Source organism: Castor canadensis, chromosome 4 (genome assembly GCF_047511655.1).
Source record: "Castor canadensis chromosome 4, mCasCan1.hap1v2, whole genome shotgun sequence".
NCBI lineage: Eukaryota > Metazoa > Chordata > Mammalia > Rodentia > Castoridae > Castor > Castor canadensis.
Genome location: NC_133389.1, coordinates 164,803,441 through 164,820,015, shown reverse-complemented (window position 1 = coordinate 164,820,015; position 16,575 = coordinate 164,803,441). Strand labels below are relative to the sequence as shown.

The following is a 16,575-nucleotide window of genomic DNA, read 5'->3' as shown; positions in this document are numbered from 1 at the left end:
GATGGCTCATCTGCCTCCAGATCAGAATCAGAAAAATAAAGGACAAGTAGCAGCTAACCTGAGCTCCCCCACCCCTGAGTAAAACCCATAACATCTCTTAGGAGTCGGGAAAACATTTACCTGGCAATTATATTCTAACATATTCGGTTGTCCCTCCCTTGTGATGGAAGCCAAATCACTATGGAAAATAATCTCTTTTCTAAAGCACGTATTTTATAACTTAACCCCTACCAGAAATGCTCTCCCATATTCCTGTTCATCTAAATACTTTAAAGCACATTTGAACAGAGTGAAACAAGGCTTTAAATAGGGACCTGCAGTTATGTTTTCATTGAACATAAAGCAAACCAGCCATGTCATAGTCTAAGCTCCTAGAGGCTAGGTTTCCCAACTATGGTGCTGTTGACATTTTGGGGCAGATAAGTTTTTGTTTTAGAGGCTGTCTTGTGCATTGTAGAATGTTTGACAACATCCCTGGTTTGTACCCAGTAGAGGCAACACAAAGTGCTATAGACATCAGCAAAAATTCCCTTGGGGACAAAAATCCTCCCCAGTTTAAAGCCACTGCTCTAGAAGAAAAGACAGGGCCTGGGAGATTCTCTTAGCCCTGTACTCCCTGAAATTAAGTATTTATCATTTTGACAATGATAATGAATTAGAATTAGGGATAGGGATGCCTGAGGTAGGAAGAAAATATATATTGCATATCTCAAATATGTACAATATACACCTAAAAAGACCATTTGTGAAGTTGGTTTCTGGAATGTGATACACAGTATTCACATTCATATTTCTTGGCATTCCATATTTATGGGGACCTGCAGAGTGGATTAACTATGACCTTGACTGTCTCTTCTTTTAAAATGGTGCTATCCAGCTGGGTGTGCTGGTACAAGCCTGTAATCACAGCATGCAGAAGGTGGAAGTAGGAGGATTGCAAATTTGAGATCAACCTAGGCTATAGTACGTAGAGAGTCCAGGCCAGCCTGGGTTACATAATAGACCCTGTCTCAAAAATCCAGAGAAGGGTGGCTCAAGTAGTAGAGTGCTTACTTAGCAGGTATGAGGCCCTGGGTTCAATCCTCAGTACCCCTATACACACACCCAAAAAAAGAAAAATCTGGTGTTTTCCCAGATAGGTCACTCTCTAGTGAAGTGTTTGCTGTTACTCAATTTTTCTGCAGGAAAAAAACATTTCCACTGTAGAAATTCCTGACCAACTTGTTAAAGTTTATGGAGAATGTTTTGAGTCTACAATGTGTATAAAACTGGTGTGGAAAGCTTGGGGAAGGGTGGGAAGAAGCTGGCCTCTCTCAGGGCAGGAGGCATTTCTCCATATATGAAGCTGAGAGAAAACTAACAGGGAATAAGCAGCTCAGCAGGAAGAGGCTTGAATTAGAACCAAGAGTTCTCAGTTCATATTCTGCTCCATTTTGGCTCCAGCATTCTAATATCTGACACTTGCTTTTTGTGAAGGATTGTCATGATAATGGCCCATGATGAACCATGCCTCCCTGTGCCCACTTGCCTTTGAATGTCACTTTACAGGTACTTCCATAAAGAGGTACAGTCTACCTTTTCATCCCTTGAACCTGGGCTGGCCTTGTGGTTTGCTTTGACCAATAGAATGTGGCAGAAGTTATACTGTGACTCTCTGGGCTAGTCCTTAACAGCCTCACAGGTGTTGCTTTCAGTCTCCTGGAACACTGCCATTACCATGTGAAGAGGCATGGTGCAGCCTCCTTGAGGATAAAAGGCCACATGGAGAGACAGGCTCAGCTTTCTCCATGGTTATAGCTGAGTCCAGGGCTCTGCAGACCTGTCTGCTGCATACAGCTTTGTGGGAGAGCCCAGAGAGATGAACAGAATAGCTCAGGGTTCCCACAGAACTTTGAAGATGAACAATGGCTCTTATTTGAAAGCCTCTAAATTTTGGAGTGGTTTGTTACACAGCAGGAGATAAATTAGCAGCTTGTTAAAATTTATTTTTAAGGAACACCTTATAGTTGACTTGATAGCCCTTCATTCTAAGATGTTTGTAGAAAGAATTTTGAAGTGACCCAATTACTATATATTTCAGAATAATAAACCACATTTGTTATATTTAAAAAAAAAAAAGACCTTGCAAACATATCACAGCAAGACCCTTCCCTACTTCCATAACTGATTCCTTTTCTCTCAAACTGAAACTGACTTTTGAGCTTTCTTCTTTTTTTTTTTTTTAATTGAAGGGGCAATACCTATGTGCTCTCTTCCATTACTGGGGCTGAGTCCTAGGGGATACAATGAAAACATACATCTGTCTGTCTATCTATCTCCAGTGCATACTGCCTGTACATCTGGGCAAAAGAAAGAACCAGTTCTGAAATTTTCCCAAAAAGACCCAATTTTTCTCTTGTCATTTACTGTAGATTGTACACAAGCCTCCTTTTGTCTAGTGTAATCGATTAGCACCACCAGTGTTAACTAGAATAGTGTTTCTAGTCAAGAGAAAGCTAACTGTTAAGTGCTTACTCCCCATCCCCTGACATCACACACACACACACACACACACACACACACACACACACACACACACTCACTCACTCACTCGTGCACACACAGAGTCTTCTGCAAGTTCAGTTCTGGACATGTGGAGATGTCTGTTACTCATCCAAATAGAGATGTTAAGAAGTGAGCAGGATTAATGGAAAGGGCTGAGTTAGGTTAAAAACCAAAGGATGAGCTGGGTGCCAGTAGCTCACATCTGTAATCCTAGCTACTTAGGGAGGCAGAGATCAGGAGGATCATGGTTCAAAGCCAGCTCGGGGAAATAGTTCCTATCTTTTTGCGAGTTCCTATCTCAAAAACACCCTTTACAAAAAAAAAAAAAAAAAGGCTGGTGGAGTGGCCCCAGGTGTAGGCTCTGAGTTCAAACCCCAGTACTGCAAAACAAAACAAAAAAAAAACAAAGGACAACAGCCTGTTGAGCACCTACTAATTGTCCAGTGGAACACACACAGCATGGTAGAGCTGATGACCACAAATATGACCCTTCCTTGTCTGAGCCTCTGCCTGCCCATTTATACAATAAAGTGGTAGAGTGAGGTCACCTCAAAGGCTCCTTCCATCTAAAACATGTTTGTGATTTGGGGATTCTAACTGCTACAATGTTTCCTGTCCTCAAAGCACTTACTGTCCTCTAGTGATGGTCAGGTTGAGAAGCCAATCAATCATAGAAACACAAGGACAACAGAACAGTAGTCTGCTACCCTATAGTCAGCCTAGCAGTGGGAACCACTGTTATTCACTAGAGCAGTCAGGAAACAGTGTGGAATACAAGAAGCTTTGGATTGGAGGTCAACATATCTAGAGAAACTTATGACTGGTTCTCATTTTCAGTCCTTCATGGTACTGGTTTACTGCCTTGCAGTCCTAACCGTGTGGTTCTGGTCAAAGTTTCACCCTCCCATCAGCATTCAACGTTTTGATCCATAAAATAAAGAGGTTGGACCACATGATTTCAAAGTTCCTACAGAATGTCTAGCTCAAGTATTTTGAATCTATAGTTGCCTGCAGTGCTAGCAAGGACTGGTTTTCTGAAGATTTGCTTTCTTTTTTTGAGACAGAGTCTCACTATGTAGCCTGAGCTGGCCTCAGACTCATGATCTTCCTATCTCAGCCTTCTGAGTGCTGGAATTACAGGCATATGCCACCATGCCTGGTTTAGGATTGGTTTTATGCTTTTGGATATTCTTATGGCTTCAGTAGTTTTCAAGAAGATTGCAGGTTTTGGATTCTGGGTAAGTTCCAATCAATCTATACTTGGAAAAGCATACAACAGTGTTTTTCCACCAGGAGGCTTTGGGTAAGCTTTCTGACATGCTAACACTGCAAGGTGAGCATGAGTCCACAAGCAAGAGCTAATTGGTGTGTTTGAGTCTGAGCTCAAGGACTGACTGGAGTCCCTCTTGACTTAACTTTCGCTATCAAAAGAATTACATTTAACTTGATAAGAAACTGAATTTACAAAATATTAATAACAGTCACAATAATAGCAACCATTTATTGAATGTTTCCAATATGCCAGCTAGTATACTAAGCATTCAACAAGAATTTTCTTTAATTTAAGAAATTTTCTCAGCTAATAAGGGACAGATCTCGGAATGAGACCTAGGTCTGTCAGAATCCTAGATCCCTGAGTCACCACCCCGGTATGTTCTCAGGATCCCTGGTGGACTTTGAGAAAAGCTTTTGCTCATCATGTCTACATGTGGAGCTGCTCAGTAGGATCACAGTGTTCCTGATTTAAAGACCTTTGGGATAAACTTTGCAGATTTTCTGCATTCATTACCCCACCTCTGGCTATGCTAAGGTCTCAGCCAGCATGCCTCTTCCCCCATCCCTGAAGGTCCCTGAGTCATGTTAATTTATCTGGTTTACAAGCTCACTGGATCTCATTTTCTAGCCATTTCATTTGGGAGGCTGCAGGAGGAGCAAACAGCATGAACTGAAAAGTTAAAGGCCAGCAGAGAGCTATCAAGAATGTGATACACAAGCCATTTATGCTAACTGTAGGATCTTTCAAACCCCCTTCCAATACATTGCCCATGGTTATTCTGATATGGAGATTATGAACTTGAGCTTTGAAGTCAGCTACACCTGAGATCTAATCGTAGTTCTATGCCTTGTCCAACTTACTTTCCTTCTTGGAGCCTCAGCTCCCTCATCTGTACAATGATAGGAATAAGTCCATTTGAGGTTGTTTTTTGGATCCCAGTGATCATGCATCCACAGGGTTCAGCCCAGTAAATGCTCCAAATGGGTACTGGTTTTTGTAGTTTGCCCTCCTTGGCTGCAAACCTAGTTCCTTCTCACATTTGCCATGCTGGGCAAAATGGAACCATACCCTTTCTGGTAAGTCAACACCTTGCCTACCTCTGGAACTCTCTTCTGACATTTTTCCCCCTTCCATTTCATGAGCAGAAATAGGTCAAATGGCCTTGAACTCTGTACAGAACACCAAACTAGGCACAAAGGGCCTGTGTTATATGGAGCATCAGTGGGAGAAGTAAGAACTCGTGAAAGGATCTGGGTATGAGACCCCAAGACTATATGTCACTAAGCATGATACTGGTACAGAGGACAATTGCTGAAGTCCCAGCCCAGGACAGAGCTTTATCAGAGGCCTTGGGGACCTAAGGAATTTTTCTGTGGGTGCAAACACAAACAATCTGTCAAAGTCAGAGTGTCTCACTGGCACTTGGGGTGGGTGGTGTTGCTCTGGTGGTGACAATGATTTGTGTGTGGGCTGCTGTTTTCACTCCCAGAGGACAGAGCTCATGTTTGGGCTTATAGTGTTTCCCATTCAATAAACAAAAAGAGGTCACAACAGGATTGAGGCAAACTATAAAGGGAAAGAGCACTGACCTGGAGGTCACTAGACCCACTTCCTGGTTCTGTCATGACTATCAGCTCTTTGCATGACTTTGAGCAAGTCCTTTGTCCTTCTATTTATAAAATAAAGATGTGGCCTGGACAGGAATTTTCAAACTGTGCTCCATTGACCCAGGATTCTGGAAATTCTCTAGCTCAAAAGGGATCAGTAAGTCAGGACGGGTGAGTAAAAGGCTGGGACTCCAGATTATCTCTATCTTTCCCTATCTTCCACCAGACAAGCGCTTTACATCTTTTCACATACTAAGGCTCTCTGGTACCCACCACATCTGACCTTTTACACATAGGTCAGAAGAGTCCCAGGGAGATGAAATAACCTGGCCAAGGTCTGAGTGGCAGAGATAGCCCATAAGTCTCCTTCCTTCCTTCCTTCATTCCTTCCTTCCTTCCTTCCCTCCTTCCTTCCTTCCCTCCTTCCTTCCTTCCTTCTTTCCTTCCTTCCTTCCTCCCTCCCTCCCTTCCTTCCTTCCTTCCTTCCTTCTTTCCTTCCTTCCTTCCTTTCTTTCCTCTTCCTTTTGGTACTAAGGATTGAACTCATGGCCTCAAGCAGGGTAAACTCTATCCCCATCCTCCTAAAGACCATTTTTTGATAACACCAACAATCACTCAGTTGTTCAGGGACAAACATCACCACCATCTCTTCCAGATGTGGGTGGAAATCCTGGTTTCTAAATTCTTAAAAAGAGAAAGCTGAAGATAGGGTAGAGTAAGGACTGATCCCCATGCATGGCAAAGCGCACATGCACAGCAGCTCTGACAAAGGCCACTTGAAGTCCAGGCTGTGCCCAAAGGAGATGCTGGCCCATGTTTGGTTCTTGATGACTCCACCCCCCACATGCTGACAAAGAAGGGGGCCCAAGTGAACAGAGAGGCCCAGTGGTCACTCTAAGGATGGTTTCAAGTGCTTGTCACTTTCTCTACTGTTAGCTTCATAGCCACTTGCCCAGAAGTCACCACATGTAACTAAAGCTTCTTTTTCTTTTTTTCCAATTAATAAACATTATTTTTCACAGAAAAATCAAGCAGAAAGTACAGAGAGCTCTCATATACTCTCTCTCTACTTTTACATCAGTCTGGTATGTTTGTTGCAATTGGTGAACCAATATGGGTATGTTATTACTAAGTAAGGTCCATAGTTGACATTAGGATTTGCCTTTTTAAAAAATGAAGAATGCTTTTGTTGAAGCTTACATTGTGGTACAGAAACACATTTCAAATTATTTAAGTCCAACAACAATGAAGGGAGAAATTATGGCACCCAGATTTTGCCTATTCTGTCTTCCTAGGATTAGATTACTATTTGAGCTACAATTTTTGCTTTTCTAGGCTCTGTTCCATGTAAATTTGTGCAGATTTTTATCATTATAATTCTGAAATCTATTAGGGAAAAAAATCAGACCTCAAGGCAATAAATGTCATCAAATCTACTGGGACACTGTTAAAGAACAAACTCCACTTTGAGTACTGGTCCTCAAAGCAGAGCTCCTTAAAACATTAGGTGCTGGGCTTATTACAGAATCAAGCTGATTATTCTGATTGAAATCTTCATTGAGGAAAATTTTAATTAACAATGTGCTTAAAATGAAAGTCAAAATGATCTTCTGGCCTCTTGATTTCAAACCACGTATATTTTATGTTTATAGACACAGGAAAGAAGGAAGGAAGGAAGGAGAGAAAAAAATAGTATTTCATTTATAAACACAGAAAAAACAAACATCACTGAGTCTAATCTAGATATTATTTTTAAAAACATGACAAGAAATACAAAATTTAGTCAACTTTGTTGTCTTCTCAGTTACTTAAATCCCATAGTATTTGCAAATGTAGCTTTAGAATATCAAAGCCTATGTTTCTAGCTATTTCCCATTGAATATTTTGTAATTTTGTATGTTGTTTAGTCATTGATTCATATCTTCTGCTTTTTAGTGTATATTTGAGTAATCTGGACTATTCTCATTCTGGGCAGTTATTTTTTTGACTCTGTGAACACTATGTGAAAACAACCATAGTTAGAAGAACTAAAGTCAGAACACTCACTTGCATAACAAAGTAAGGAAAGCCATTGACTCTGTTATGTGCCAAAGTTTACGTTATACTCTTAATGGAAATTAGTGAACATGGCTGCTAAGTAAGAAAGTAAGCTCTCTTACTGAGTCCAGTACAATTTTTATCCTAAATTCTCCAACTAACGAGTTTGTTGATAAGAATTATTTTATACTACTAGCTAGCAAGTTAGTAAAGGTGTGATGCTTATTAGGGGCTAATCTCTTGCTGAGGAGCACAGAACAGCACATAGTTTCTACACAGTCCAGCCAGCACACCCTAATCTCAGTCTATGGCTTTCTGTGCATCTTTCTTGCTAATAAACACTGGAGAAGTTCATTTTCATCACCGTTTTCCAAAAGAGCCCATGCCAATAAAAACCAGGCCAAATTCCCATGCCTTTAAGAGGATTAAGCCAGGAATCATCCCTTGTCCCCATCTAAGCACAAGACTGGCATAGAAACCACAGCGTAAGGGCGCACCGCCTTATTTGGGGATCCAAGAGAGACACCATGGAGAGGAAAGACACTGATTAAAGGGCTACAAATTCAGGAAGCAATAATGTTTAAACAGTAATGTGAAAAATGAGTCACTGGAATCACTTTCTTAAAAGGACTTGAATTGTGAAAGAAAAACATAATTACTATTGCAAAAGACATGAAGTGGAAACTGTTCAATAGCATGAATGGAAAATACATTTTAGGGAGTCATGATAACTGGATGCAAGATCCTGGAAGCAAGTTAATAGAACAATCCCAGACGGTTAGCTGAGGCCAACACCTAATCAGGATGAAAGCCTTGTCTGTGGGGGATTTTTGACAACACTTGGAGAAGCATTATACCAAGTAATATTGAATTAACCAAATTGAATAAACCAAATTGAATTGCTTTCACAAGTGTTGTAAAATTTCATAAAGTGAAAGACTTTTGCTTACATACACTTCTATTTCACAGCAAAAATGGCATAGAATACTGCTGCTAGTCAGCTTTCTGTCACTATAACAAATACCTGAGATAACCAACATGTAAAGAGAAAAGGTTTATTTTGGCATGCAGTGTTAGGGATTTCAGCTCAACAGCAGGCCCCCCGTTGATTTGGGCCTATTGTGGCACATTATGGTAGTAGCACATGGCAGAGCAAAATCACTTACTTCTTGACAGGGACATGGAAAAGAGAGAGAGAAGAAGGGGTGAGGCTCAGGATTTTCTTCAAGGGCATACCCCCAAATGAACTGAAGATCCCCCACACACACACACAAACTAAGCTCTACCACTTAAAGGTTCTGCCATCTCCCAATAGTGCCATCTGGGGACCAAGCCTTTGCCACATGGACTTTTAGGAGACACTTAAGATACAAACTATAGCAAATATCTAAACACAAAGGAGGGCATTCATGCAAGCTATCTAAATCCTTGATATAATAATGTATTCAATTCAAAATAATTACACTATCATTACATGGGCTTTTATCATTACTAGGACTTTCTGAAACTGCAAGGTGGTGGTTATATAAAGCAAGGACCCCTTTATCAACATCTAGAAAGTAGCCACCACTTTTGATGTGTGTGCTCTTATTGTGTTTTTTCTTCATTTTTCTTAATCAACTCTGCCATTGTTGCTGCTTCTTAGCAAGATTAGTAAAAGCAAAATTGTAATCATTGGGCATAGCACTTTGGCAATCAAGGCATTTAAAACCTTCAATCTTTTAGGGTGAAGAAAACACTGTCCAACATTGAGAATTCTGATTAATAAACAAGGTGGCCACAGATTTTCCTGACTTGAAGACTTCCTCGACCTTCCCAGGCAGGTCATCATAGAGATCTGACTTAAGTTTGTTTCAAAGCTAACTTTTAAAAGTTCTGGCTCTGGAGTGATGTGGATAGCCCAATATGTTCCACACGACTTTATTCCATTTTTCAAATACCCAAAGGATTGAACACCATGAGTCAACAACAGAACTTGGCATCAGATCACAAATCCCATTTTCATAAGTGACAATCCTTTGCAGCAACACCATCTTTCATGGAGAACTACTGGGTCACATTCTCTTAGCAGAACTCCCAGGGTTTCATTTGATTGACTGGTTTCCCACCTATGAGAAATCCAGAGTCTCTACAAGTACAACAGTCAGAATTCATATCCCATGGAATATGCTGCTCCATTTAGGAAAACTGCCTTTTGGAAACTCTTCTTCCTGGAAATAGCAGTGTGGGGACCCTTGGTGAGAAGTCTTCATGAAATCCTTGTGAGAATAAGAGAAGCACTGAATTGAGTCAAGCCTGCTGTAGTCCCCTGCGAGCCTCCCTAGGGGAACCAAGGGCTGGCAGCAAGAGGTGGAACAAGAGGTCTTCAAATTGTCGTGTCTCTTTGGAGAGCCTCACGTAGGATTGAACGTGGCACACCCTTGAAAGGTGCATCCTACTCAGATCCTGGGAAAGCTCAAAGATGTCCAGATCCTGGGTTGGCATTGGGTTACTGACAGGAAAACTAAACTCCCACCAGCCTCTCTGTCCCTTCGAACAAATGTACAGCATCCATTGCTGTGCAGGCAGGTGAAAAAGCAAAAAGTGCAGGGAATCCACTCAGTAAAATCTCTTCTCACATAGCTGCTGCCATTCAAATTGTTTCAGCTGTGTTACTGAACTCACTAAGGTTCCTTTTGTTTCTTTTTGCTATAATTTTATACTAACTTTAAAAAAGATTAAGAAAAATTTCCCACCTTCTTTATGTGCAGTCTTTTGTGCAAGTTAATGTCACTGGCCATACTATGGACGTGACCTCTCTTTGTGTTGTTTGTTCTATAGGTTTTGACAAATGCATAATATCATGTATCCATTACTACAATATCATACAGAATAACTTTCTTCCCTAAAAGTACACTGTGCTCCACCTACTCATTCTTCTCCTTTCCTTTACCCTCACATTCCTAGCAACAACTAATCTTTTTACCTACTCTGTAGTTGCCTTTTCTAGAATGTCAGAGAGTTGGATTACACAGTTTGTAGACTTTTTTAAAACCTGGCTTTTTTTTAACTAAGAAATATGCATCCAAGCTTCCTCCATGTCTTTTTATAGCTTGATAGCATACTTCTTTTTATTACTGAATAATATTCCATTGCATGGACGTACCACAGTTTGTTTATTTATTCAAAAATGGATGTTAAAGGACTCCTTAGGGGCTGGGGGTATGGTTCAAGTGATTGAGCATCTGCCTAGCATGCTTGAGGTCCTAAGTTTAAACCCCATTATGACTAAAAAACAAAAACGAAACAAAGGACATTTTGGTCACTTCTAAATCTTAGCAATTATGAGTAATGCTGCCATAAACATTCAAAAGCAAGTTTTTGTGTGGATTTAAATTTTCTATTCCCTTAGGAAAATACCTAGGTGTATAATTGCTGGATTATATGCTAAGACTAGGTTTACCTACCCACAAACATGGCTGTATCATTTTGTATTCCCACACTCATGCAGCATTTATTTGCTATTAGATATCATTTTAAGTAAAGAAAAATTAAGATTTTAAATTATTAGTATGAATTTTACTGCTTATTTTATTTACTTTTTTTATTAGTGGTACTGGGGGATTTAACTCAGGTCCTTGTGCTTGCTAGGCAGGTGCTCTGTCACTTGAGGCACATCCTAAGCCCTTTTTGCTTTAGCTATTTTTCTAATAGGGTCTTGTGTTATTGCCTGCAATCAGCCTCAGACCTCATACACTTACCTATGCCTCCAGAATAACTGGAATTACAGACATGCACCATCATGCTCTTGCTTATTGTTTATGTGGTACAATGGTCATTTTAAATACAAATATAAGAAATTAACTCATGCAGAATCACTGAAATTATACAATTTGTATTTTGTTGTGTTTCATTCTTACCAGAAGAGTAAACTGGCACAAAATGAGCTCAAAGTTTCCAATATGTATGCTTTCTGCTGACACTATTTTAATAAAGAAACTACTCATTGTGCAGCACCTTGCTTTCCTTCTAAGCCATCGTTATCAGCTCAAGTGGTTGGCTGGCACAGGGAAGGAACCCAAATAAGACAGCTGTCTTGATCATTCTTTGTCTTAGACCCTCTCCTTTGCATTTGAAACCAGTTCTGAATTGAATGGCAAGCCAGGCCCTTCAGGGCAGTCAGGGCTACACTTAGTCATAGTCCTGTTGATAGAGAGCAGGAACAGGGAATTCCAGTATTCAACAAGACAAAACCACCAGCTTCCAGAACACACTGATCTTGTACCCATTTGGTCTCACTGGGCTGCCGTTCATAGTGTGTCCATTGGAGTTCAGTGGTTGTAGAGCTAATGAAACATTCCATGTAAAAGGGACAACAAATCAGAGAGGACATACATTTGCCCACACCTTCTCTGCTTACAACAGACTCCATTGTCCCATCAGTCTTCATTTACAAAACACAAGTTCAAAGACAAAAATCACTGCAGATTTGAAAACAGCCAGCAGAACATTCAGCCTAGCACAAGGTCCTCCCCGGTGTGACCACATGGGTTGAAGGGCTGTGAAGCAGGTCCTAGGTTTCCTTGAGCCTTATCTGTTGTGCTCCACGGTGGGTCATAGCTGTGTCCTGATACAGGAGAACAGAACATCTTCGTATCATCTGCCTAATGCTCAAGCTGGGGCCCTGAACACTGTCCTGAGTCACTCCTTCAAAGTCCACTTCAGTCACCAAGCCCTTCTGATTCCCCTGCAGAAGTATCTCTTGAGTCTTCCCACGTCCCATCTTCACTGAGGCCACCTGGGTCCTGCCTACACCCACTCAAAAGCCTTGATGGATTTCCCACCTGCTGTTTCTCCCCTCTGATGGAATCACCACTGGGCAGCTTAGGTATCATTTAGCAGTCTAAAGCTCACTTTAGAAAGAGTGAACTTTCCAAAAAGAAAACCCATCAGGTTCCTTCCCTGCAGAACACCTTTCCACAGCCCCTAGTCTTCAAGATCAAGACTTATTCTGACCTTGGGTACAGGACTGTTTCTGGGCTGGCCCCTGCTTGACTTACCAGCAGTATTTCTCACAGTTTGCCTTTCACTTTGGTACTCCATAAAAATGGAACAATGTATATTTCTCATTATTCTTCCCTCAGGTACTCTTAGTTACTCCTCTGAAGTCCCCAGACAATCATTGTTTGCCCACTGCCACACTTATACCACCTCTATTATATAACACTTATAAAACATTATCATGACTTACCAGCATCTCATACTGGATTCTGAGTTCCAGAGGGCAAGGGCTCCTTCCTGGAGCACTTAGTGTCCCTGGCACATGTATACATTGACTGTCTGATCATCATCACTCATGAAATGAACTGAAAGAACAAACTCTCCTTGACTCTTTCTGGGCCAGATGTGTCCTCAAGTGATAGGCCAGTAAGATAAAAGCTTCTGGATAAATGATGGAGTGAGATGAGTGGTACCCAGCCCATCTCTTTTCCCTGGGGCCATCCTTGCTAATTCACTCACATTCCTTACAGGATGCTCATGATTCTTCATTACAATTTCTTGGGCAAATGCTTCCCAACTTTCGTTTGTCAACAACAGCTCGAGAGACTGGAAGCTACATAAAAATACCAATCTGCATTTGAAATCAGAGTTTTTACATCCCCCAGATCTAGAGAATACTCTTGTTTGGCTCAATCTGGAGTTTTTCCAAACAGCATCAGTCTAATAGACCAAGTAATAGAGAACAAAAAAGAAGTGGGATAATTTATTCCATTTCCATCAGAAAATGTCAATACTGCACACAGGATGGTTAATCCAGAGTGAAACAGTAAGCATTTGCTCAAAATTGATTTGACACTTTTCTCAAAGCACATCACATTATTGCAAAATCTCTCTGTACTATTAAAAAAAGAAGTTGAAGAAAAAAGGCAAAACAAAACAAAACAGCAGTTTGGAGTTGAGAACAAAGGGTCCCAGAATAGGTTCATTTCCACACCACAGTCACTGCAAAACAATCCTCTGGAAAATTCTTTTCAGTTAACAAGCCTATTTATCTTGTCTCATTGTACCCTTGCAACAATGCAAGAGTTCCTAGCAGTCTTCTGTCTACATCCTGTGGGCTTGTTTTTTTGTTTTTTGTTTTTTTTCAGTGCTGTGGATTGAACCCAGGACTTTGGACACGCTAGGCAAGCATTCTACCACTGAGCTCCATCCCTTAGTTTTTTGCGACAGGGTCTCACTATATAGCTCAGGTTGGCCTTCAACTCACTATGTAGCCCAGGCTGGCTTCAAACTCTTCATTCTCTTCTCTCATGACATCCTTCCTTGTAGTAGACCTCACTCTTCTCTTTCTGGTCTCTGTTTAAAGTTTTCTTTGTCCTTGGTGTTCTGCAGTTTTGCTATGGTATACCTAAAAGATTGTTTGGTTTTATTTACTTAATTTGGGATTTACTGTAATTTCTGAATCCAAAACATTTATCATCTTTCAGCATTGTTCAAACATTTATCTTAAGCATTGCCTCACCCTGTTCCCTGTAGAATTTCTTTGCTAGAATTCCTCTTATTCCATTTCATTCACTTTATTCTCCGTATCTCCTCTTTCAGTTTTCATCTCTTGTCTCCATTCAGATAATTTTCTAGATTTATCAAGTTTTCTAATTCTTTTTCAGCTATGTTTAATATACTATTTAATCTCTTCATGAAGTTTTAAACTTTAATTAACTTTTAATTTCTAAGAAAAAGTACTATTTTCTTTATGTTTAAAAATCTGCCTGATTTTACTCATTTTGTGGATTTTTCTGTTTTAAATCCTTATTTTACATTATAAGCTATTTTAACATACCTGTGATGGCTCTATAACAGAAGGTTCTGGAAGTCTCACCCTGTTGTTGTTGGGCCTTCTGACTCTTGCTCATATTTTTTCCTTGTGTGTTGCATGATTTCAGATTGTAAACTCATCTTCAGCAGGGCTTCAATCAGCAGAAACCAGTATAATCAAAGTGTTTGCTTCTAACAGAGTATAATTGGCTTAGGCCAAATTTTTAATTATTAGCCTATGGATTTCTAGGTTGTATGGGAATTATGTATTCAAACCCCAAACCCAACAAAGGTCATGCCAGTGGTTTTGAGTTCTTAAGGGAGACATTTTCCCCTCCTGAGCTAGAGCTTGATTCAAAATAAACAGCTTTCTTTTCATTTTTCTATGCTAGAGATTGACTTTTTAATGTGCTACAATTTTTTTAAAGGGTGCTGTCCTTCCGGGGTCCTGGCTTTGCATTGATATTTCAGTGCCAACATGCTACTTCCCACAGGCTCCAGACTTTGTTTTCTGTCCCTGGACAGTTTTAGAACCCAACCCTCTAACACCGGCTCTATTACCAATACTACTTTTTCATGAGAACTCCAAGGGACAATCCATGTATTTAACTTTCCTTATTTTCACTTTCCTCTTGGGATCTAACTCTTGGGGACTTTTTGTGCAATCAACTTTGTTTATAAAGGTAGCATTTCTTGTTTATAAGCACCAACCACAATGCTAAGAGCTTATTTTGCACATTAACACATTCAACTCCTACAATATTCCTTGAGGCAAGTGCTGTAACCAGTCCCATTTTCAGATGGGGAAATTGAGGCCTGGAAAGGTAAAGTATCTTACCCAAGTCTCAAGGCCAGTTTTCAGAAAAAGCTCAGATTTGAAACTTGGCCAAAGTGGATTGAAAGCACATGCTCTTAATCAATACTTTTCATTGCTATCTTATTTTGGATATTTAGGTGTTTTTCTAAAGGGAGATGAGTCTCCATATTACAGGTTCACACTATCTCTCCCCACTCATTTGAATCAAGAGTAACTGCATGGATAGGCATGGCTTCTATCAGACAGCCTGTAATTATTACTAGCTGGTTCCATAGAGAAAAAGTCGAAGACTGCGCCTTGTGAGAGAAGCCAAACCCAGGCTCTATTGTGAGTGCTTTTCTGCTAACTCACAGTACAAGAAATGTTAGTAAAGCTCTATTGTCAAGGACTTTAGAGATAGTTTGTTTCAAAGCATGGCCCATGGACCATCTGCATCAGAATTACCCCAAGGTTTTTCTTTAATATGAAGATTATGAGGTCCTACTCCAAACCAGTGAATCAGAATTTGTGGTCAGGTCCAGGAATCTCTCTCTCTCTCTCTCTCTCTCTCTCTCAATTTAAAAAGCTCTCCATCTGGTCCTAATTACAGTGTGCACTAGAGCTGGAGAACTGTTAGCTGCTAATTGAGACAGACACCTTTAGTGGCAAATTCCTATAATAATGCACCTCAAAGTGCCCTTTTCTTCTTTTCAGCTAAAGCTTTATGATGGAAGCTGAACACACCCAGAGGCATCCCATCTTCCATCTTTACGACACAGTTAAGCATGAGCAAAAGTGTTCCTGTCAGCCATGTTAACTTTTGGAACATGTGTTTTATGACTTTGAGTCAAGCATGCCCCCAAAATGTGCTTGCCATCTTTCCTTCTTGACCTATGACCTTAGACTGAGCATGTTCAGGAATATGACCACCCCTAAAGTGTTTCTAATATTAATATGTAAAGTTCCCCTGAATAAAATTGCCATGCTACCATTGTTCTAGGAGGACATCGCTTTGGAAATAACTCCCACGCTCTCCTTACCTGATGTAGGTAACAAATCTTTCTCTACTCTTTTAATTCTTGGTGTGCTTTTCTGGGCTTTGGACTCACCCAGATGTGAACCCATGGCATTGAGTTACAAAGCTTTAGCTTTGGAGCCCAACCTGTGTCCAAGTTCCTTCTCAAGGTATGACCATGATAGGCATATCAAAACCCACTCACCTTTCTTTTATGATGTGCTCCATACACTGAATGCACACCCACAGAAGGTGGCCCTTTGCTGGGGCCCCACAATACCTGAGTGCTTCTTATCATACCAACTACTGCCTGTGGTATAATCACCTATCTACCCCTCCACAGTCTATGAAGAAAGAAAATATTTCTTGGTCAGCTTTGTATCCCTGTTGTATAGCACAGCAGCTGGCAGGTAGAAGTCTCTCAATGCTTGTTGGATGAATGAATAAATTGATTTGAACTATTTGAAAGCCCACTTATTAATCAATAGTGCTAATGAGGGCTAAC

The 16,575-nt window shown here is 40.5% G+C and overlaps 1 pseudogene; it reads right to left on the bottom strand.

The window, feature by feature from the left end:
* Nucleotides 1–5,915: 5,915 nt before the first annotated feature.
* On the bottom strand, nucleotides 5,916–15,612 carry LOC141422633 (S-adenosylmethionine decarboxylase proenzyme 1-like; annotated as a pseudogene).
* Nucleotides 15,613–16,575: the final 963 nt, after the last annotated feature.